The sequence below is a fragment of the Elaeis guineensis genome, chromosome 6 (assembly GCF_000442705.2).
Source record: "Elaeis guineensis isolate ETL-2024a chromosome 6, EG11, whole genome shotgun sequence".
Classification (NCBI taxonomy): domain Eukaryota; kingdom Viridiplantae; phylum Streptophyta; class Magnoliopsida; order Arecales; family Arecaceae; genus Elaeis; species Elaeis guineensis.
The window spans coordinates 59868950-59892915 of record NC_025998.2 but is presented as its reverse complement, the minus strand read 5'-3'; the positions used below and the strand labels follow the sequence as shown (position 1 = coordinate 59892915).

General features: G+C 36.9%; 2 non-coding genes across 2 annotated transcripts; one reads left to right on the top strand and one right to left on the bottom strand.

Moving 5' to 3' along the window:
- The first annotated feature begins 17184 nt into the window (after positions 1-17184).
- Positions 17185-17290, top strand: LOC140858881 (small nucleolar RNA R71). Its single transcript, XR_012142286.1, has one exon. It is a non-coding gene; the product is annotated as a small nucleolar RNA R71 (small nucleolar RNA).
- A 3356-nt stretch (positions 17291-20646) lies between these two features.
- On the bottom strand, positions 20647-20752 carry LOC140858949 (small nucleolar RNA R71). The gene has a single exon (XR_012142353.1). It is a non-coding gene; the product is annotated as a small nucleolar RNA R71 (small nucleolar RNA).
- Positions 20753-23966: the final 3214 nt, after the last annotated feature.

Below are 23966 nucleotides of genomic sequence, written 5' to 3'. Positions count from 1 at the left end.
GAAGAGAGGGGAGGACGTGGTACCTTGTGTGGGGCATGAGATATTCCACGGTGAAGAGGAGATGTGGCATGGAGACTTAAATAGATAGATGGAGAGAGTTGGTTTAGCCCTATTCCAAATAGGACTCATGAATCTTGATCAAACTCTAACTAATTCTTGGATCCAATCCTAACTAATTTAGAAATTAGTTATAACAAACTAACTAATTAGATCCTGATCCAATTATAAAACTAATTAAGTGTTGGAATTTTCATGTCGGGGCATGCATGCATGTTTCAAAATTTTATTTTTTAAACATCACAATAAAATAGTAGATTAAAATACTTTTAATCTATATCATGCATGCATAAAACATAAACCACAAGGATCTTCATATACTGAAATTAAACATATGCTGAAATTTAATATGTGATCGAATCACATACCTATTTCGCAATTTCTTTCTTCAAATCTAGATTTGATAGAGAAGAGGATCTCTCTTAGCCATATAAATGTCCGGCTTTTATGGATATCCACTAAGTATCAATCTAGAATAGTCTTCTTAAAATTAATTTTTTTTCTTCAAAAAAATCAGCCTGTGAATCTGAATGAAGCATGGATCACAATCAACTCTTTGATCTTTTTCTTGATTTTCTTCTTCTCTTCTTCTCTTGATTTTCTTCCTTAGATTATGCTTCTATTATGGAGTAGAAACCAGCACAAGAGGTGATGCCCAACAGCCTTGGATGTGGAAGAAGGAGGGATGCCCAAAGGGAGGGGGCGTGTGGATGTCCAAGGGAGAAGAGAAGGGGAGAGGAAGAGAGGGCGTGAGGCACTCTAAAGGGGCATAGGGGCTACTGATTTTGATTATCTAGGGACTTTAGGGGAGGTTCCTTTAAATAGGCATAAGATTTGAATCCTATTCAAAACTAACAATCTCTTAATATAAGTCCTACTTAAATTAGGTTGCCTAATAACTTAAGTTATTCAACTTCTTTTAGCAAACCTATTAGGCGCCAAATCTTAGAGCCCTTGCACCCACAAAATCACACCCCAAAATGCACCCAAGAGATGCCTCAATAAGGATCCATATGCCCTCTAAAGATGGAACACGCCTAACTAGATCAAATCAAGGTGGCACCCCAACTAAACTATCAAAATAATTAATTAAGGACTTGCACCGTTAATTCATTTGATCCAAAATCTTAGACATCCAAAAATTGGAGTCCAATGAATCTAATTCATTTAGGTTATTAGCAAGTAATAAAATTTAAATTATCTTATCAGATAAAAAATTCAAATATAAAGAAAAAATTGGGTCCAACCATGTGCTAGCAAGATTATCTTGAACCCAATCAGATTTTTCTAAACTCAATTGAGACTTTATAAGCTCAATTACTTATTTCAGGTCTAATTTTTTATTGTGTAACCCCATAGATTTAATTCTATTTGGTAGTAAGATATACAATGATCTCTATCAAAGTATCATTAAAACTCTTTTCAATGGGTCGGAACAATTTCACTCTAACTCGTCAAAGATTGTCGATCCAGAACAATCCTAGTGAGCTCTTACAATCCACCAGTGATACTTAGTAGTATGTAGTGGCAATCCAGTAGAACCAAAATGAACCTCAAGGTATAGTTAACATGTGATTCAGTCTCTCTATCGTGAGTCTCGACTAGATGGCAGATCATGGATAAATCGTCAAACCTTAACATCAATCATATGATAGATCCGATCAACTCAAGTTCAATTATAATTTCTATGAAAACTCTTTTCCATCAATCACACTGCTATGGCCACAGACTCTCGGACTTAGCCTCTCAAATCTCATAGGACTACTCCTCTCTATCAAGATCGATAGATCCCATCTTGATGCACATCCTACTCCTACAGTGGACCAACTATTATCAACATCCATTATAAGGGCTCATTGAGACCCATATTTATGTGTCAGTCAAACTCCAGTAGCCTCACTGTGAGCAGTCATACGATCTCAGATCAAAAGATCATTCACATAACTACAGCATCGAGACAATCATTGACGATCAAATAGAAATCTAAGTGATCTCTCGTATGGTCACACTCAGTACTAGTTGTTCTTAATAACTACCCGCACTCATCGTCTAGTGTCTCTACACTATAGATTAGAGACTCATCTATCCTGAAAGAAGTGATCTGTGTGTCGGTCTATCCGGATCGATCACCATTCTCATGATGATCCTATGATTGAGAGCATTTAAAAATTAAATACATATATCTAATTCTCAACTCTTTGAGAATATGTATCGAAAGTTAATTTCATGGATGATTCAAGGATACATCACACTTGAATAAAAAATAAACTTATCCTTTTATTGATCAAACAATGTATAAAGTATAAAATTATGTCTTAGCTTTATTACAATATGTCAGCTATATTGGCTTCTAGAACATGGATTAAAGCCAATTGGCCACTAATCTAAGTCCCATCTTCTCAAGATGGATTTTCATTTTTAACTGACTCAATTGCTTTATCAGTGGGTCTGCCACGTTGTCTGCAGGGTCTACTCTTCACACTTCGACATGTTGCTTTTCAAGGTAGTCACGTACGATATGATATCACCGTTCAATGTGCTTTGAGTTCTGATGAGACCTCGGCTCCTTAGCAAGTGCTATGGCTCTATTATGGTCGCAGTAAAGTGGTATGGCATCTGATGTCATAATCCCAAGTTCTACGATAAATTTCTTGAACTAGAAGCCTTCTTTTGTAGCATCCGAGGCAGCGACATACTCAACCTCTGTGGTCGAATCCGCTATGATGGGTTGCTTGGAACTCTTCTAGCTGACTGCACCACTATTGTAAATGAACACATATCCTAATGTAGACTTTTTATCATTAGGATCAGACATGAAGTCTGATTCAGTATACCCCTGAATCGCAACTCTGAATCTCCTCTAAAGACCAACCTTCTCAAGTACTTAAGGATGTTCTTTACAGCTATCCAATGTTCTTCGTCTGGATTCGATTGATATCTGCTCGTGATACTCACAGCAAGGGCAATATCAGGTCGAGTATATAGCATGGCATACATGAGGCTTCCTATGGCTGAGACATAAGGAATCCTACTCATACGCTGAACATCTTCAGATGTGGTCAGACACATCGTCTTAGAAAGATTAATACCATGCCTAAGAAGTAAAATCCTCTTTTAGAATTTTTCATGCTGAACCACTTCAGCACCTTCTCTATGTATAATTTTTGTGACAGACCTAGCATCCTTTTAGATCTATCCCTATAGACCTTTATTTCAAGAATATAGGATGCTTCCCCTAAGTCTTTCATAAAAAATTTTTTGGACAACCATCTTTTGACCATGGTCAATATAGGAATATCATTTTCAATGAGGAGAATATCATCCACGTACAATACGAGAAATATTACTCCACTCCCACTGATTCTTTTGTATACACAAGATTCCTCTTTATTTTTGATGAAATTAAACGATTTGATTGCATCATCAAAATGATGATTCCAACTTTGAGAAGCTTGCTTTAATCTATATATGGATCTTAGCAGCTTGCGGACTCTGTGATCACCATCACCAGATGTAAAATTCAAAGGCTACTCCCTATAGATATCTTCCTTAAGATATCTATTCAGAAAAGCAGTTTTCACATCCATCTGCCAAATTTCATCATTATAAGCTGCAACAACAAGGAGAGTATGGATGGATTTCAGCATGACTATGGGTGAGAAGGTTTCTTGATAATCAATGCCCTCGTGCTGACTATAATCTTTTGCCACAAGTCTAGCTTTATAGGTCTCTACCTTATCATCGGTACCTATTTTTTTTTTATAGATCTATTTACATCTAATGGGTACAATACCTTTAGGTGGATCCACTAAGGTCCATACTTGGTTCAAGTGTATCGAGTCAATTTCTGACTTTATTGTATCTAATTATTTTTCGAAATCGATATCAGACATCATCTCATCAAAGATGTTAGGATCATCACCATGACCCTTATCTCCTATAAGGAATATTTTTTTTACTTCTTCCGTAAGCATATCTATGTACCTTTCAGGAGGTCGGGAGATCCTACTAGATCTATGAGGTGGTGGAAGAACATCTACTACTGGCTCACGAATAATGAGTTCCTGAGGATCATAGCACTTTGCTCTTCAGAGACCTTCTTTTCGAGCTTAACTAACATCCCACTGCCACCATCTTGGATAAACTATTTTTTTAAGAATATAGTGTTTCGATTCATAATCACATTGTGATCTTGTGGAAAGCAGTAGTATCCCATGGACTCTTTTGGATATGCTATAAAATGAGCTATTACAAATCTATCCTCTAATTTATCTACCATCTATCTCTTGACATAGGTCGGACATCCTCAAGTCTTAAGATAATCTAAACTTGGCTTCTTACCATAACATATCTCATACGATGTGGTAGGAACGGACTTTGATGGAATCCTATTCAACAGGTGAATGGTGGTTAATAAGATATGTCTCCAAAGATGTAAGGATAGATCAGTGAAGCTCATCATAAACCTGACCATATCCAATAGGGTCCTATTCCTCCTTTCGGATACTCCGTTGAGCTGAGATGTTTTGGGAGGAGTCTATTGAGAGACTATACTGCTGTCCTTAATATATTCTAAAAATTTTCAACTAAGGTATTCACCTCCTCGATCAGATCAAAGAACCATAATGGACTTGTCTGTTTGTTTTTCTACTTTAGTTCTGAATTTTTTAAATTTTTCAAAGGCTTCAGACTTGTGTTTCATCAGATACACATATCCATACCTAAATAGATTATCGATAAAAGTAATGAAATAGCTGTAACCACCTCTGACCTGTACATCAAATGGCCTACATACATCGATGTATATCAAGGCAAGTAACTCAGTGGCCCTTTCTCCATGTCCTATAAAGGATAACTTGATCATTTTTTCTCGAAGGCAAGATTTGCAAGCTGGATACGACTTCAGATTAAGAGAGCCAAAGATTCTATTCTTTTTCAGTTTGTTTATCTTGCTCTCTCCAATATGACCTAGTCTATGATGCCACTAGTACTTCTGATTAATTTTATCTCTGGATCTCTTTTGACCGACGATACTCACTATTTATTCGTTTAAATTCATATTTGCATCAATATGCAGTGATATAGATTGTCAATTAAAAAACCTCATGCAACCAATTTATTTTATAAATAAATGAAACAAAAATCTTTATTGAAACTAATTTCGAAACCTTCCTATACTATCACAGACACAAAAATCAAATTTCGACTAGCTATAAGAACAAAATAACAGTCCTTTAAATCTAATATAAATCTAGACATTAATCGAAGAGGATAAGTGTCAACAGCTTCTGTAACAACTTTTACTTCATTACCAACTTGAAGAATCATGTCACCTTCTCTCAACCTCCTACTTTCTATTAGATCTTACATTGAGGTACATATATGAGCACTCGAATCAAAGTCTAATACCCAACTAGAAGTAGAAGAAACTGTGAGATTAGATTCAATTACGAGCATACCTTCTAAAGGTTTATCATCCTTCTTAGTCCTTAGATTCTTCAGATAAAGTGGACAGTTCCTTCTCCAGTGGCCTTCAGCATCACAGTGGAAATACTTTTCCTTTGCTTCAGTCTTTTTAGGAACATCCGTCTATGGCTTGCTCTCTTTTTTTTGCTTCTTAATAGATTTATTCTTTTTCTTTCAAGTAGACTTTCTCTTGGAAGAAGTTTGCTCCACAGTGAGAACAGTACATCTTGAATTCTTCAAGGTTCCTTCTATAGTGACCAACATGTTGACCAATTTGAGTATAATGCAATCGAGTTTGTTCATACAAAAATTTATAATAAATTGACTATATGAACTCATAAGGGATTGAAGGATCAAATCCATCAGCAATTCCTTTTGCATATCAAGTCCGAGCTTCTCAAGCTCTTCAATATCCTTGATCACTGTCATATAGTGCTCATGGACTGACTACCCTTCGTGCATCTTCAAATTAAAGTCTCTTGGATACTTCGAAGCATGCAGTATGACTCTGCTCATCATACAACTCTTGCAGGTGAGTTATCATAGCCCTGGTAGTGGGCATATGCTCATGCTGGCTTTGTAACTCATTTGACATAGATGCCAGCATATAGCACTTGACCCGAATATCTTCCTCCGTCCACTTTTTAAAAGCAGCTCTTGGCTTAACAGTAGGATGGTTTGGTAACACTATAGGTTTCTGGTTGAGTATATGATCTAATTTTTTTGTGGTCAGAATAATCCTAAGGTTTTAGAGCCAGTCTTTGTAATTGGTTCTAGTCAAATAATTGGTTTCAAGGATGTGGATTAGAGGATTTGAGACTGACATTGTTTAACTATGAGAGTAGAGATTCAAATTAGACTTTTATACTTCAATATTATATTTGCTTCTAGAGACTTTAAGATACAAACAATAACTCTCACTAATTTTTCGGATCCCTTCACTCTCCGGATGGAAAACGAAAATCCTAACGTGACAGAAGGATCCCTAGTGGGTGCTGTGGTTCCACCGATGCATGCATCTCACCTAATAGTTATTGGTAACATGCACACTAACATGTAGGCAACTCCTTACCCAGATGCTTCTTTAAGCATATTGCAACGACTTGGTCTCTAAGTCATTTGTTGGAATTTGGGATTTGAAGCATGCATATATGTTTCAAAACTTAATTTTCTAAACATCACAGTGAAGAATAAGATTAAAATAATTTTAATCTAAATTTTACATGCATAAAAATATAAAATTATATGGATCTATTTCATATGCTAAAATTGATATATGCTGAAATTTAGATTGTGATCAAATCACATACCTTTTTTGCAATCTCTTTCTTCAAATCTGGATCTGAAAGAGATGAGGCTCTCTGTTAATCGCACAAGTATTTGGCCTCAATGAGTATCCACTCAGGATCAGCCTAGAACAATCTTTTAAGATCTGAATTTTGATTCTCTAAAATTTAGCCTACTAAATCTGAACGAAGCTTGGATCGTGATCAACATTTGATCTTTCTCCTTGATCCTTATCTTTTCTTCCTCTTTAGCCTTTCTCCTTGCCTTATAGTGCTACGAGAGACCAATAATCAGTAGATGAAGGGCCGCCCAACACCTTGGGCATGTGTAACACTTGGGACATGCATCCCAAGTGGTATGGCATGGGGATGCCTAAGGAGAAGAGAAAGAGGGAGGAAGAGAGGGCATGGGAGGTTCTTTTGGGGTGGAGACGGGCTAGCTTGGATGATCTTAAGATCTTAGGAGAGGTCCCCTTTTATAGGCACAAAGATTGAATCCTATTCAATCATATAATACAAGTTCTACTTGCATTAGGATTCCTATTAACTTAAGTTATCCAACTTACATTAGGAAGCCCATTAGGCATCAACTATTGGAGCCCTTGCACCCATAATTAGACATCCTTTTTTGCACCCAAGAGATATCTCATATGAAAATCAAAGGCCCTCTAATTAATGGATACATCCAAATTGATCAAATCAAAGTGACATCCCATAATAACTATCAAGGAGATTCATAAGAGACTTGCACCCTTAATTTATGTGATCTATAACTTTTTAGTAGATAATTAAGTTAGAATTAGCTTATCAAATAAGTAATCCTAATGGAAAGAGAAATTGGGTCTAACCATGTGCTAGCAAGGTTACCATGGACCCAATGGATTTCTCTAAACCCAATTGATACTTCATAAGCTCAATTTTTTATTTCAGACCTAATCCCTCTGTTGTGTGTCCCTATAGGTTCAATTCTATCTGGTAGTGAGATATACAATGATCTCTATCATTATATCATTAAAATTCTTTTCAATGGATCAGAATAATTTTACTTTAACTCAATAAAGATTGTTGATCCGAAACAACCCTAGTGAGCTCTCACAATCCACCAGTGATACCTTGCAGTTTGTAGGGGCAACTCAGTAGAACTGAAATGAACCTCTAGGTATAGTTAACGTATGATTCAGTCCCTCTATTGTGAGTCCCAACTAGATGGCAGGTCATTGATAAATTGTCAAACCTTAATATTACTCATATGATAGATTCGATTAGCTCAAGTCCAGATGTGGTGTATATGGAAACTCTTTTCCATCAATCACTCTACTGTGGCCACAGATTTATGGACTTAGCTTCTCAAATCTCATAGGACTACTCCTCTCTATCAAGATTGATAGATCCTATCTTGATGTACATCCTACTTCTACAGTGGATCAACTATCGTCAATATCCACTACAAGGGCTTATTGAGATTCATGTTTATATGTCAATCAAACTCCAGCAGCCTCACTACGAGTAATAGTACCATCTCAAGTCAAAAGACCAGTCACATAACTACAGCATTGAGACAATCACTGACGATTGAATAAAAATCTAAGTAATCTCTCGTATGGTCACGCTCAGTGCTAGTTGTTCTCTAACAACCACCTGCACTCATCGCTCTGTGTCTCTACATAGTAGATTAAAGACCCATCTATCCTAAAGAAAGTGATTATATGTCAGTCTATCCGGATCTGTCACCATCCTCATGATGATCTTATGATCGAGAGCCTTTAGGAATTAAATACATGTCTCTAATTCTCAATACCTTAAGAGTATGTATTAAAAATAATTTTATGGATGATTCAAAGACACATTACACTTGAATGAAAAAGAATTTACTCTTTTATTGATCATATCAATATATTAAGTATAAAATTATGCCCTAGATTAATTACAATGTGTCAGTTATATTGACTTCTAGGACATACATCTAACAGTGGGCTCACCTAACAGTTATTGATCACACTTCTTAGTTAAGCCCGATCCATCATTCACAAGCAGATGCAAGGCCATCATTGGATCCCTCACCTAATAATTATTAGGCCCAACCCCATCCTCACCCTGGAGCAACTCTTTGCTAATAGAGTGGTTGCATGTTTTCGATGTAACTGAACCACTGTAACTAGTCGAGAACAACCAACATCAGTAGCACACCTGCACATCTACAATGATGGAAGACCTATGGACTTAATATTTATAGAGAAATTTAGGTTTAGGTCTCATCTAATCAGTCATCATATGACCGATCTAATTGACATGGGCTAAACTAAAAATGCCAAGTAACTCAATTGAAGACTTAATCTTCCAAATTGACCAGATAAGTAGAGATCGAAGGGGGTCCTCCCGTTGCTTTCTTTAGACACCAATAAATTAATCAGATCAGCTAATGAAACTAATTAAATAACCATATCTGAATTACTTATCTTAGACACCAATAGATTAATTGATCCAAATAGGTTGACTCAAGCAAATCAGGCTCAAACTATCGAGCCAAATTAGGTCCTTAGGTTAATCGATTCTACATATGAAATTTAATCGATTTGATCAATAACAATTACATGATCATTTAATTTAATTGATCTAATCCTAATCAATACTTGACTCAATTTAATCAATTGCTTAATTGAATTAGACCCATAATGTTCAAATTATAAATCTTAGATGCAATCCAATTACATGACCTAACTTTTTGATTTTTTTCATAACCAAAACTCTCATGCATAAATTTAAATTTTAGATTCCAAAACTAAATTTTAGATTTAAATTCTTTGCATAAAAAGTAAATTTTAAATCATGAAATAATTTTCAGATTTAACATACAAAGATATATCTCATATATGTATATAGAATTCAGATCTAAATAAAAATTTAAATCAATACATGATATCATATATCTCATATACTAATCATGAATCATATTAAAAATAAATTTTATGACCTAAATATGTAATCACATATCTCATATATGAATCAAGAATCAAGTCAAATAAAATTTTAGATTTATGTATTTTTAAAATTTTGCAGAGGAGCAAATATAGATTAAACAATTTAATCTACAATACATGCATAGATCAAATCTAAAACTATCAAACAAGATCTATGACATAAATTAATATGCATGTATGTACATCTAAAATCTAAAATTCAGCAAGTATAGATTATATCTATATGTAATTAGATCATATCTAAATTATATTTAGATCATATCTAAATATGAATTGAGTTCAAAACTTCATACCTGAGTATGGATAGCAGATCACCATGATGCATAGTTGTTGATAGCACCAAAAATAACTCTACTCACTACGTAGGTAGGATGAGTCGAGATCGTATCCTCAGGAACCTTGGGCTAAGTTGAAATTGCAAAATAAAAGAAAGAAGCGTTGTTTTGATTTAGAAAATAAATAATCTTAAAATTGATGTAATTAGAAAATAAAGAGCTCGGGAGTTTTGAATTAATTTTGCACAAGTAGAGTTGTATCTCTTTTTTTTAATTAAATAGATGCGATTAATCTTAAGAAAACTACCTATCTTTTCTCGACACACCCCATACCCGTAGATCATGGTGCATCTTCGAAAAGTACTAGGTAAACAACTCTTCTTTCCTCGACACGCTCCGTACCCGTAGATCACGGTGTATCTTCGAAAAGTAAAAGTTGGTCCTAATATTAATCTAACAGGAAAGCATAAATAAAAGCATATGAAAGAGAGCAAATAAAGAACTCATGATGATTTAAATAAAAAGCATAATCTTTATTGCATATAAAGAAATACAAGAAAATTTAGAACAATAAATCCACTCTGTGTCGTTACAAAATTTCTTCTCCACTCCCGAGACTGCTAGCCTAGCTGCTCATGGAGTAGTCTCTTTCTCTTGATCTATGCAAGGCTCTAGAAGAATTTCTGGGATGATCCTCAAATGGGAGTACAAGAGCCTTTTTATAGATATTAGGAGGGAGGAGTTTTACATGGTTTTCAAATGTGGGACTAAAGAAAATACTAAGGAGTAAAAGATGGATGGATGAGATAGAAAGATCACAAGCAGTAAAGAAAATATAAATTCTTCCTCTTGAAGTATTTCCAAGTATTATATATATATATTTTTTAATTTTCAGATCCATCTGCCGTTCGTCTGTTCGCCACTGTGTCTGCCAGCACAACTCGCCGCGTGCGCATTGCTGCACGCCCGCGCCCGCACCACCGTGCTCGCACTGCCGCGCGCCCGCGCCCGCACTACCGCGCTAGCTGTTAGGAAACGCTCCTTTTTGATTTACAAAAAGAAACTTTTGTTTCTTTAAAATGATGCCTATATCTTTTTTGGGTTTCTTGCATAGTATCTTCATTTTCTATAATACCGTATGCATCCTTCTTTTATTTTAATTTTATTTTAAGTCTAATTTTCTTCAAACTTGAGTCTTTTTGATCTGCGAATCGGACTCTTTATATCGGCGATCACCTTTTCTGTAAAATATAAAAAAAAATATCAAATTTTTAATAAATAAAATAAATTAAATATAATTTTTTACTTTAAATGACTTAAATTAAGTATTTATCACATCTCCCAACTTGAATTTTGCTCGTCCTCGAGTAAAATAGATATATCAGTATTGTGTACTGACTCGGTCTTGAATAAAAAATTAGGTTAGGCATCCCAAAAGGTAGATGATACCTGGTCAGACCATTAAAAAGATACTTCATTGGATTATCAATTTGACCCAATTAGTGGCTGAGTATTAACTAAAAAAATTTCAAGAGCTTTTCTTTCACCAACTCCCCATTTTACTCTTTAAATCCTCTAACATAATGTGAGAGAGGTTTATTATCTTCTTGCAATTTAGTCTCCTTATTATCCACTTTTTTTTTTTTTTAACATTGCCCACCTTTTTATGCGAACCACAATACTTACTTAGGCGAAGGAGCCCGGTTACTTAGTAGGAAACTAATATTTTTTTTTAAAATAAAATTTTAAGAAGAATTTTTGCATACCTCGACCTTTTCACCCAATCTCTCATGAAGCAGATTCTTTATTGAGATCAGTAAGAAGAGGGTTGTAGAATCACTCCTAAAATTTGATCTAGTCTAAACCCTACCATTCATTAGGTTTTCTTAATAATTTATTCCTCAGTATCTCTAAAATTATCTTGATCGTTAATCATTCATTGATTAGGATGCCTAATTGACTCTTAATCAAAATAACATTCGGATACACAAAACTAATTATTTCTGACCATACTCGAGGATTTGATTAATTTTCTTCCCTCCCAACTTAATCTACATTGTCTTCAATGGAGTAGGAAAGCAAAGAAAATAAAAGGAGAGAGTGCACCTGGGATAATTTTGTTTTGGAAGTTGAAAATAGCTTCATTGATTAATAGGCTCTTGTTCTAAATTTTTGCAATTGCAGTAAAGTAAAAAAAATATAAAATCATTAGATTGCCTCCCAACAAGTGCTAAGTTTTATGTCTTCAGCCAGACGTCAAGTTTATTATTCATTATAAAGTGGATCACACAGGTAGATGGTGTCGATTCATTCTTTATATGCAATTTCATCTACATATGGCTTCAGACGTTGGCCGTTTATCTTAAATGTATTATCATTTCGGAGGTCATAAATTTCAATTGCTCCATGTGGGAATATTTGTGTGACAATGAAAGGTCCATCCCATCGGGATCGAAGTTTATCGAAAAAAAGGCATAACCTGGAATTGAAAAGCCATACCTTTTAATTTAGCTCAAATGATTTTCTAGAGATATATTTGTCATGAAATACTTTGGTTCAAGCCTTGTAAATTTGTGAACTCTCATATGCATCGTTGCGAAGTTCTTCCAGTTCATTGATTTGCAACCTTCGATTAGAACCTGCATTCTTCATGTTAAAATTAAACATTCGTATGGCCCAGAGTGCACGATGTTCTAATTCAACCGACAGATGACAAGCTTTGCCATAAACTAATCGGTAGGGTGACATACCGATAGGGGTTTTAAAAGCTGTACGGTAAGCCCATAATGCATCATCTAAGCGAAGAGACCAATCCTTTCTATCGGGCCTAACCATCTTTTCTAGGATATGTTTAATCTCCCTATTTGACACCTCTACCTGACCATTAGTTTGGGAGTGATATGGTGTGGCCACTTTGTGTATAATATTATATTTTTTCATAAGTACTTCAAAATGTTTATTCGTAAAATGAGTCCCCCCGTCACTAATGATCACCCTTGGGAAGCCAAATCGACTAATGATGTTTCGTTGGATAAAACTAGTTACAACTTTATTATCATTAGTCAGTGTAGCTATTGCCTCCACCCATTTTGACACGTAATCAACTACCACCAGAATATATTCGAATCCAAATGAGGCTGGAAAAGGTCCCATGAAATCAATCCCCCAAACATCGAAGATTTCTACTACTAAAATGGGGGTCAGCGGCATCATATCCTTCTTGGATAAATTTCCTATTTGCTGACATTGCAGACAACTTCGGCCAAATTCATGTGCATCCTTGAAAAGCGTTGGCCAATAAAACCCACTCTGCAGCACTTTTGCTGCAGTTTTTCTTCTACTAAAATATCCCCCACATGCCGAAGAATGGCAAAAAATGAGAATGCTTTGGAATTCACTTTCGGGGACACAATGATGAATAACTTGGTCAGGACAGTATTTGAATAGTTCAGGTTCCTCCCAGAAATAATGTTTAATTTGCGAGAAAAATCGATCCTTTTCTTGTTTTGTCCAGTGAGAAGGTACTTGTCCTGTTGAGAAGTAATTGACAATATGGGCAAACCATAGAGGACGGCTAGAGAAGATTGCGAAAAGTTATTCGTCAGAAAATTTCTCTTTGACCTCATCTATGCCTATCGTGTGTTCAACTAAGATCCTGGAGATGTGATCAGCTACCACATTCTCAGAACCCTTCTTATCTTGAATTTTTAGATCAAATTCTTGTAAAAGAAGGATCCATCTGATCAAACATGATTTAGTATCTTTCTTTGAGAGGAGATATTTTAGAGCCACATGATTAGAGTAAACTAGAACCTTAGACCCTAACAGATATGAGCAAAATTTTTTAAGGGCGAACACTACTGCTAGTAGCTCTTTTTCTGTTGTGGTGTAGTTTAATTGGGCATCGAAAAAAGTCTTACTAGCATAATAGATTACATGTAGCTCCTTATTGATTTTTTGGCCTAAGACGACACCTATTGCAAAGTCAGAGGCATCACATATAATCTCAAATGGAATGGACCAGTCAGGGGGTTTTATTATGGGTGCTGTTGTCAAGACTGTTCGTAATATGTTGGATGCTTTCAAACAGTCTTCGTCAAAGATAAATGGTGTGTCCTTGGCCAACAGATTGCATAGGGGTCTTAAAATCTTGCTAAAGTCTTTGATGAAGCGTCTATAAAATCCGACATGACCTAAGAAGGATCGTATTTATCGGACCGAAGTAGGGGGTGGTAGTTTTGAAATGACCTCAACTTTGGCTTTATCTACCTCGATCCCTCTTTCAGAAATAATATGTCCTAATACAATTCCTTTTCGCACCATGAAATGGCTCTTTTCCCAACTTAGGACGAGATTTGTCTCCATACACCATTTAAGAACTTTGGAAAGATTATGGAGACAATCCTCAAAGGTGGTTCCAAACACAGAAAAATTATCCATAAAAACTTCAAGATATTTGTCCACCATATCCGAAAAAATGGTCAGTATGCACCGTTGAAATGTAGCGGGTGCATTGTAGAGCCCGAATGGCATACACCGAAAAGCGAAGGTGCCATAGGGGCAGGTGAAGGTAGTCTTTTCTTGGTCATCCGAAAATACAGGTATTTGCTTGTACCCTGAATAACCATCAAGAAAATAGAAGAAACTTTGTCCTGCTAACCATTCTAAGATTTGGTCGATGAAGGGCAATGGAAAATGGTCCTTCCTAGTAACGGCATTTAGTTTTCTATAATCTATGCATTCTTGCCATCCAGATGATATGCGAGTGGGAAGCAGTTCACCTTCTTCGTTCTCAACCACAGTAATACCTGATTTCTTAGGTACTACTTGAGTGGGACTGACCCATTTACTATCGAATATAGGGTAGATGATTCCAGCATCTAACCACTTTACCATCTCTTTCTTTACTACTTCACGCATGTTTGGATTCAATCTCCTCTGCATATCTCGATGGGGTTTGGCATTTGCCTCAAAATGAATATGGTGCATGCAAATGGAGGGGTCAATTTTTTTTAAATCGATAATGGACCAACCGATAGCCTCTTTGTGTTCCTTCAAAATACCAACCAATTGTGCTTCCTGATTAGGGATCAAGTCTGATGCAATGATTGCCGGGAGGGTGTCATTGGGTCCTAGAAATACATACTTGAGCGTAGTAGGAAGGAGTTTCAATTCTAATGTAGGTGGTGATTCTAAAGATAGAACTATTGATGTACTGGCTAATGTGGACAATGGCTCATACTTGATTGTCCATGGAGGAGTGGTTTTATCGTGTGGTGTATCCAACAAGGTGTTAACTTCTTTCATATATCCCTTAAAGTCATACACTCCAAAGTGAGCCAAGCAAGTATCTAAGGGGTCTGGTGCTAGAATTATGGGTGTTGCATCTTCTATAATGTCTTCTAGTGTATCTACTTCGAAGCAACTATCCATTGATGGTCCTTGGGAAGCACCAAACACATTCAGTCTCAGTTTTTTATTCCCAAACGATACGTCCATGACTCCTATTCTACAATTAATGCATGCATTTGCCGTAGCTAGAAAGGATCATCCTAAGATAATGAGAATTTATCTTGGGTTGCCACTTAGTTCCATGTCGAGAACTAGAAAATCAACTGGAAAGTAAAACTCATCTACCTTGACCAAGACATCCTCAAGCATTCCACATGGTTCCTTAATTGATCTGTCGGCTAATTGCAGTGTGACTGATTTGGGTTTCAGTTCTCCGAATCCAAAAAATTCATACACCGAACTAGGTAAAAGATTCACACTTGCCCCTAAGTCTAGAAGAGCTTTTTCAATGTGATAATCTCCTATAACATAGGAAATGATGGGGGCGTCTGGGTCCTTAAGCTTTGGAGGAGTGGTATGCTGGAAGATAGAACTAGCCTGTTCAGTGAGGCATACTTTCTTTGGGATTTGTGATCTAGATTTACGTTTTTGGGTGCACAAATTCTTCAAAAATTTGGCATAAGCAGGGACCTGTTTGATTGCGTCTAGAAGGAGAAGATTAATTTGGACTTGCTTAAACAATTCCAACATCTCGTCGAGTCTTCCTCCCTTCTTATCTGTAGGAATAGGAGCTTTCAGGGCAACCAAAAATGGGGCTTTAGGCAAGTAAGATGGTTTCGGTGCAGTTGGTTCATTCTCTATTTTAAGGTCCTCGTTCTTGGGTGATTTGGCTTCGGTTAGAGGTTTAGGGTCGATCTCATTGGTTTTACTAGTGTGTTCAATGATCTTCCCACTTCTCAGAGTCATGATTGATTTGGCATGTTCAGAAAAAGCTTCTAGAATATTAGCGCTCTCAATCATAAATTGCCCTCTGGGTTGCTCTCAGATTGGCTATGTAATTTTCCTCCTTCCCTCCTACTGAATGCAGTCGCTAGTTGAACTATTTGGGTCTCTAGCTTAGCAATGGATTGTGTGTGGGAGTTAAGGGTCTGAGTGTTGACTTCTAATCATTCTAGTACTTTCAGAACTTTTTCCTCAAAAGCTGAGCTGTGACCAGTAGTAGACGGTTGAGGAGCATTTTGAAATTGATGGTATGGTACATGCCTATATGTTGGGTCTTGATATTGAGATCGAGGTGCGACAGGGCCAACCACTGGTTGTGGTCTCCAGAAAAAATTTGGATGGTTTCTCCAGTCGGGGTTATAAGTGTTCGAATATGGATCATTTTCTAGTCTGCGAGCTTGTTGGACTTGAGCTTGCTGAACCTACTCGTGCATAAACTCAGAAAATTAAGGTGCGGCTGGGCATTCACTAACAAAATGGTTCGGACTTGCACACAATGCACAAACTTCTTGGATTGGGTTAGGTAGAATCGAGGATTATCCAGTATTTAGAAGATGGTCTAATTTTTGAGATAGTTCATCTACTTTACTGTGGATATCCATGATGTTTCCAATCTGATAAATTCCACTTCTTTTTTGTTGAAGCATGGGTTGTTCTCTAGAGGTGGCAGACATATGATGTAGGAAATTCTCACTAAGTGTTTCAAAGAGCTTCCAGGCTTCATCCTCACTCTTTAGCATGAATGTTTCACCACATAATGCATCAACCATTTATCAGTGTTTCTTCGATAGACCATCACAAAAATACTGACAAAGTTGCCATTTAGGGACAGTATGGTGTGGACATTTACGAATGAGGTCCCTTAACCTTTCCCATGTCTCATGAAAAAGTTCACCCTTCAATTGGAAAAAACTAATGATAGCTTTTCTAATTTAATTTATTTTTTTAATTGAAAAATATTTCTTGAGAAATTCTCTCTGAAGATGATCCCAAGTTGAAATGGTTATAGAGTCTAAGGAGTTTAACCAATGCTTGGCTTTGTCCTTAAGTGAGAAAGGGAACAGTTTCAACCTAAGGGCATCATCGGAGAAGTTTTGGATTTTTACTGTGGAATAAATTTCAAGAAATTCATCCAAGTGTTTGTATGGGTCCTCGTTACTAAGTCCATAGAATGATGGCAACATTTGAATAATGCTAGACTTAATCTCATATTGGGTAGCTTCTACTGGAGGTGCTTGAATGCATGGAGAGTAGGTATACGAGGATGGAGTGAAATATTCTCTCAATGAGCGTGGAGGATTAGCCTCACCAGGTGCAGCCATGTTTCTAACTTGGATAGTCCTAAGAGTCTTTTCTAATTCTTCGTCTAATGGTTGCAAGTCGGGTTTTAGTGATCGTCGACCTAACATGCAACTAAAAGGTCTATGTAGGACTATCCTAGTCTGTTAAAGATAATAAGGGACTAAATTGCAAGAAGATAATAAACCTCTCTCACATTAAGTTAGAGGATTTAAAGAGTAAAGTGGGGAGCTGGTGAAAGAAAAGTTCTTGAAATTTCTTTAGTTAATACTCAGCCACTAATTGGGTCAAATTGATAATCCAATAAAGTATCTCTTTAATGGTCTGACCAGGTATCATCTACCTTTTGGGATGCCTAACCTAACTTTTTATTCAAGATCGAGTCGGTACACAATGCTGATATATCTATTTTACTCGAGGATGAGCAAAATTCAAATTGGAGGGTGTGATAAATACTTAATTTAAGTCATTTAAAGTAAAAAATTATATTTAATTTATTTTATTGATTAAAAATTTGATGCTTCTTTTTATGTTTTACTGAAAAGGTGATCGCCGATACAAAGAGTTCGATTCGCAGATCAAAAAGACTCAAGTTTGAAGAAAATTAGACTTAAAATAAAATTAAAATAAAAGAAGGACGCATACGGTATTATAGAAAATGAAGATACTATGCAAGAAATCCAAAAAGGATATAGGCATCATTTTAAAGAAATAAAAGTTTCTTTTTGTAAATCAAAAAGGAATGTTTCCTAGCAGTAGTGCAGGCGCGGGTGCACGGCGGTGCAGGTGGGGCACGCGGCAGTGCGAGCGCGGCGGTGCGGGCGCGGGCGCGTGGCATGGCGGGTGCGCGGAGAGTTGTGCTGGCAGACACAATGGTGATCAGACGGACGGCAGATGGATCTGAAAATTAAAGAAAAAAATATAATACTTGGAAATACTTCAAGAGGAAGAATTTGTATTTTCTTTATCTGCTTGTGATCTTTTCATCTCATCCATCCATTTTTTAGTCCTTAGTATTTTTTTTAGTCCCATATCTGAAAACGATGTAAAACTCCTCCCTCCTAACACCTATAAAAAGTCTCTTGTACTCTCATTTGAAGATCATCTCAGAAATTTTTCTAGAGCCTTGCATAGAGGAAGAGAAAAGGACTACTCCATGAGCAGCTAGGCTAGTAGTCTCGGGAGTGGAGAAGAAATTTTGTAAAAACACAGAGTAGATTTATTATTCTAAACTTTCTTGCATTTCTTTATATGGAATAAAGATTATGCTTTTTATTTAAATCGTCATGAGTTCTTTATTTGCTCTCTTTCATATGCTTTTATTTATGCTTTCCTGTTAAATTAATATTAGGAACAACTTTTACTTTCTGGAGATGCGCCGTGATCTACGGGTACGGGGCGTGCCGAGGAAAGAAGAGTTGTTTACCTAGTACTTTTCGGAGATACACCGTGATCTATGGGTACGGGGTGTGCCGAGGAAAGATAGGTATTTTTTCTAAGATTAATCGTATCTATTTAATTAAAAAAAAGAGATACAACTGTACTAGTGCAAAATTAATTCAAAACTCCCGAGCTCTTTATTTTCTAATTACATCAATTTTAAGATAATTTATTTTTTAAATCAAAATAATGCTTCTTTCTTTTATTTTGCAATCTCAACTTAGCCCAAGGTTCTTGAGGATACGATCTCGACTCATCCTACCTACGTAGTGAGTAGAGTTATTTTTGGTGCTATCAATGACTATGCATCAAATTTTGGCACCGTTGCTGGGGATCTTGGCACGATTGAATTAAAAAAAAAAAAAAACCACTGACATTTCATAACACTTAACTAAAATAGCGTAATCTCAAATATAAAAATTTCTAACTTGATTGGACACCTTGTTTCTTTGCATTGCATCTCCATAATTAACTTTAAGGGTGCAACCTATTAACTAAGATAAGGTGGGGATTTGATCACCCTTCTTTGGCCCACAAATCACTCCCTTGCATTTGTATAACCTAGACCTTAATCTAAAATTAATTAGACATTGACCCCTAAGGATTTCGAGCTCATTAGGACAAGTGACCCTGAGAGTTGAACCAGGTTAGACTTGGTCAGCTAGCTGGTGTCTAGGCAAGTGGTTTGCAGGACGACCGAGCCCGAAGGAAGGTGGTTTTTAATTGGTTCCGTTCGTTGACCTGACCAATTTAATTGGTGTCTAAGAAAAGCAACGGGGGGACTCCCACCAACCTTACACTTATCTGGCCAGCTGGTTGGTCAAGCTCCGACTTGGAAGGCTTGAAGGCTAACTACAGTTAGGAGCTATCTAGAACTAGAGTAACTTTAGGATAGAGTGTCCACTGCGTGCTAACTTGATTGTAATTAAAATCTAACCACAACTAATTCTTCTATTAGTTTTAGGATTTTTTAGGATCTCTTCTTTAGAACTCTTATCTCTCTTCTCTTCTCCTCTTAATAAAAAAAAAATAATCCTTAACAGACTAGGATAGTCCTACATAGACCTTTTAGTTGCATGTTAGGTTGACGATCACTAAAACCTGACTTGCAACCATTAGACGAAGAATTAGAAAAGACTCTTAGGACTATCCAAGTTAGAAACATGGCTGCACCTAGTGAGGCTAATCCTCCACGCTCATTGAAAGAATATTTCACTCCATCCTCGTATACCTACTCTCCATGCATTTAAGCACCTCCAGTAGAAGCTACCCAATATGAGATTAAGTCTAGCATTATTCAAATGTTGCCATCATTCTATGGACTTAGTAATGAGGACCCATACAAACACTTGGATGAATTTCTTGAAATTTGTTCCACAGTAAAAATCCAAAACTTCTCCGATGATGCCCTTAGGTTGAAACTGTTCCCTTTCTCACTTAAGGATAAAGCCAAGCATTGGTTAAACTCCTTAGACTCTATAACCATTTCAACTTGGGATCATCTTCAGAGAGAATTTCTCAAGAAATACTTTTCAATTGAAAAAATAAATCAAATTAGAAAAGCTATCACTAGTTTTTTCCAATTGGAGGGTGAACTTTTTCATGAGACATGGGAAAGGTTAAGGGACCTCATTCGTAAATGTCCACACAATGCTGTCCCTAAATGGTAACTTTGTCAGTGTTTTTTTGATGGTCTATTGGAGAAACACTGATAAATGGTTGATGCATATGTGGTGGGACATTCATGCTAAAGAGTGAGGATGAAGCCTGGCAGCTCTTTGAAATACTTAGTGAGAATTTCCTACATCATATGTCTGCCACCTCTAGAGAACAACTCATGCTTCAACAAAAAAGAAGTGGAATTTATCAGATTGGAAATATCATGGATATCCACAGTAAGGTAGATGAACTGTCCCAAAAATTAGACCGTCTTCTGAATACTGGACAATCCCCGATTCCACCTAATCCAATCCAAGAAGTTTGTGCATTGTGTGGAAGTCCGAACCATTTTGTTAGTGAATGCCCAGCCGCACCTTAATTTTCTGAGTTTGTGCACAAGCAGGTTTAGCAAGCTCAAGTCCAACAAGCTCGTAGATCAGGAAACGATCCATATTCGAACACTTATAACCCTGGCTGGAGAAACCATCTAAATTTTTTCTGGAGACCACAACTAGTGGTTGGCCCTACCGCATCTTGACCTCAATATTAGGACCCAACATATAGGCATGGACCATACCATCAATTTCAAAATGCTCCTCAACCGTTTACTACTGGTCACAGCTTCGCTTTTGAGGAAAAAATTCTGAAAGCACTAGAACGATTAAGAAGTCTACACTCAGACCCTTAACTCCCACATACAATCCATTGCTAAGCTAGAGACCCAAATAGGTAAACTAGCGACTGCATTCAGTAGGAGGGAAGGAAAAAAATTACCTAGCCAACCTGAGAGCAACCCAAGAGGACAATTTGTGATTGAGAGCTCTAATACCCCAGAAGCTTTTTCTAAACATGCCAAATCAATCATGACTCTGAGAAGTGGGAAGGTCATTGAACACACTAGTAAAACCAATGAGACCGACCCTAAACCTTTAACTGAAGCCAAATCACCCAAGAACAAGGAGGACCTTAAAATAGAGAATGAACTAACTGCACCAGAATCATCTTACTTGCCTAAAGCCCCATTTTTGGATGCCCTGAAAGCCTCTATTTCTGCAGATAAGAAGGGAGAAAGACTCGACGAGATGTTGGAATTGTTTAAGCAAGTTCAAATTAATCTTTCCCTTCTAGACACAATCAAACAGGCCTTGCTTATGCCAAATTTTTGAAAGATTTGTGCACCCAAAAACATAAATCTAGATCACAAATCTCAAAGAAAGTATGTCTCACTGAACAGGCTAGTTCTGTCTTCCAGTATGCCACTCCTCCAAAGCTTAAGGACCCAGGAGCCCCCATCATTTTCTGTGTTATAGGAGATTATCACATTGAAAAAGCTCTTCTGGACTTAGGGGCAAGTGTGAATCTTTTATCTAGTTCGGTGTATGAACTTTTTGGATTTGGAGAACTGAAACCCACATCAGTCACACTGTAATTAGTCGACAGATCAATTAAGGAACCACGTGGAATATCTGAGGATGTCTTGATCAAGGTAGATGAGTTTTACTTTCCAGTTGATTTTTTGGTTCTCGACATGAAACTAAGTGGCAACCCAAGACAAATTCCCATTATCTTAGGACGACCCTTCCTAGCTACAGCAAATGCATGCATTAATTATAGGACAGGAGTCATGGATGTATCATTTGGAAATAAGAAACTGAGACTGAATGTGTTTGATGCTTCTCAAGGACCATCAATGGATAGTTGCTTCGAAGTAGATACACTAGAAGACATTATAGAAGATGCAACACCCATAATTCTAGCACCAGACCCCTTAGATACTTGCTTGGCTCACTTTGGAGTGTATGACTTTGAGGGATATATGAAAGAAGTTAACACCTTGTTGGATACACCACACGATAAAACCACTCCTCCATGGACAATCAAGTATGAGCCATTGCCCACATTAGCCAGTACACCAATAGTCCCATCTTTAGAATCACCACCTACGTTAGAATTGAAACCCCTTCCTGCTCCGCTCAAGTATGTATTTCTAGGACCCAATGACATCCTCTCGGCAATCATTGCATCAGACTTGACCCCTAATCAGGAAGCACAATTGGTTGGTATTCTAAAGGAACACAAAGAGGCTATTGGTTGGTCCATTGCTGATTTAAAAGGAATTGACCCCTCCATTTGCATGCACCATATTCATTTTGAGGCAAATGCCAAACCCCATCGAGATATGCAGAGGAGATTGAACCCAAACATGTGTAAAATAGTAAAGAAAGAGTTGGTAATGTGGTTAGATGCTGGAATCATCTACCCCATATTCGATAGTAAAGGGGTCAGTCCCACTCAAGTAGTACCTAAGAAATCAAGTATTACTATGGTTGAGAACGAAGAAGGTGAACTGCTTCCCACTCGCATATCATCTGGATGGCGAGTATGCACAGATTATAGAAAATTAAATATCGTTACTAGGAAGGACCATTTTCCATTGCCCTTCATCGACCAAATCTTAGAACGATTAGCGAGAAAAAGTTTCTTCTATTTTCTTGATGGTTATTTAGGGTACAATCAAGTACCTATATTTTTGGATGACCAAGAAAAGACTACCTTCACCTGCCCCTATGGCACCTTCGCTTTTCGGCATATATCATTTGGGCTCTGCAATGCACCCGCTACATTTCAATGATGCATACTGGCCATTTTTTCGGATATGGTGGACAAATATCTTAAAGTTTTTATGGATGATTTTTCTGTGTTTGGAACCACCTTTGAGGATTGTCTCCATAATCTTTCCAAAGTTCTTAAATGGTGTATGGAGACAAATCTCGTCCTAAGTTGGGAAAAGAGCCATTTTATGGTGCGGAAAGGAATTGTATTAGGGCATATTATTTCTGAAAGAGGGATCGAGGTAGATAAAGCCAAAGTTGAGGTCATTTCAAAACTACCACCCCCAACTTCGGTCCGACAAATACGATCCTTCTTAGGTCATGCTGGATTTTATAGATGCTTCATCAAAGACTTTAGCAAGATTTCAAGACCCCTGTGCAATCTGTTGGCCAAGGATACACCATTTATCTTGGACGAAGACTGTTTGAAAGTATTCAACACATTACGAACAGCTCTGACAACAACACCCATAATAAAACCCCCTGACTGGTCCATTCCATTTGAGATTATTTGTGATGCTTATGACTTTGCAATAGGTGCCGTCTTAGGTCAAAAAATCAATAAGGAGCCACATGTAATCTGTTGCTCCTAGATTGATT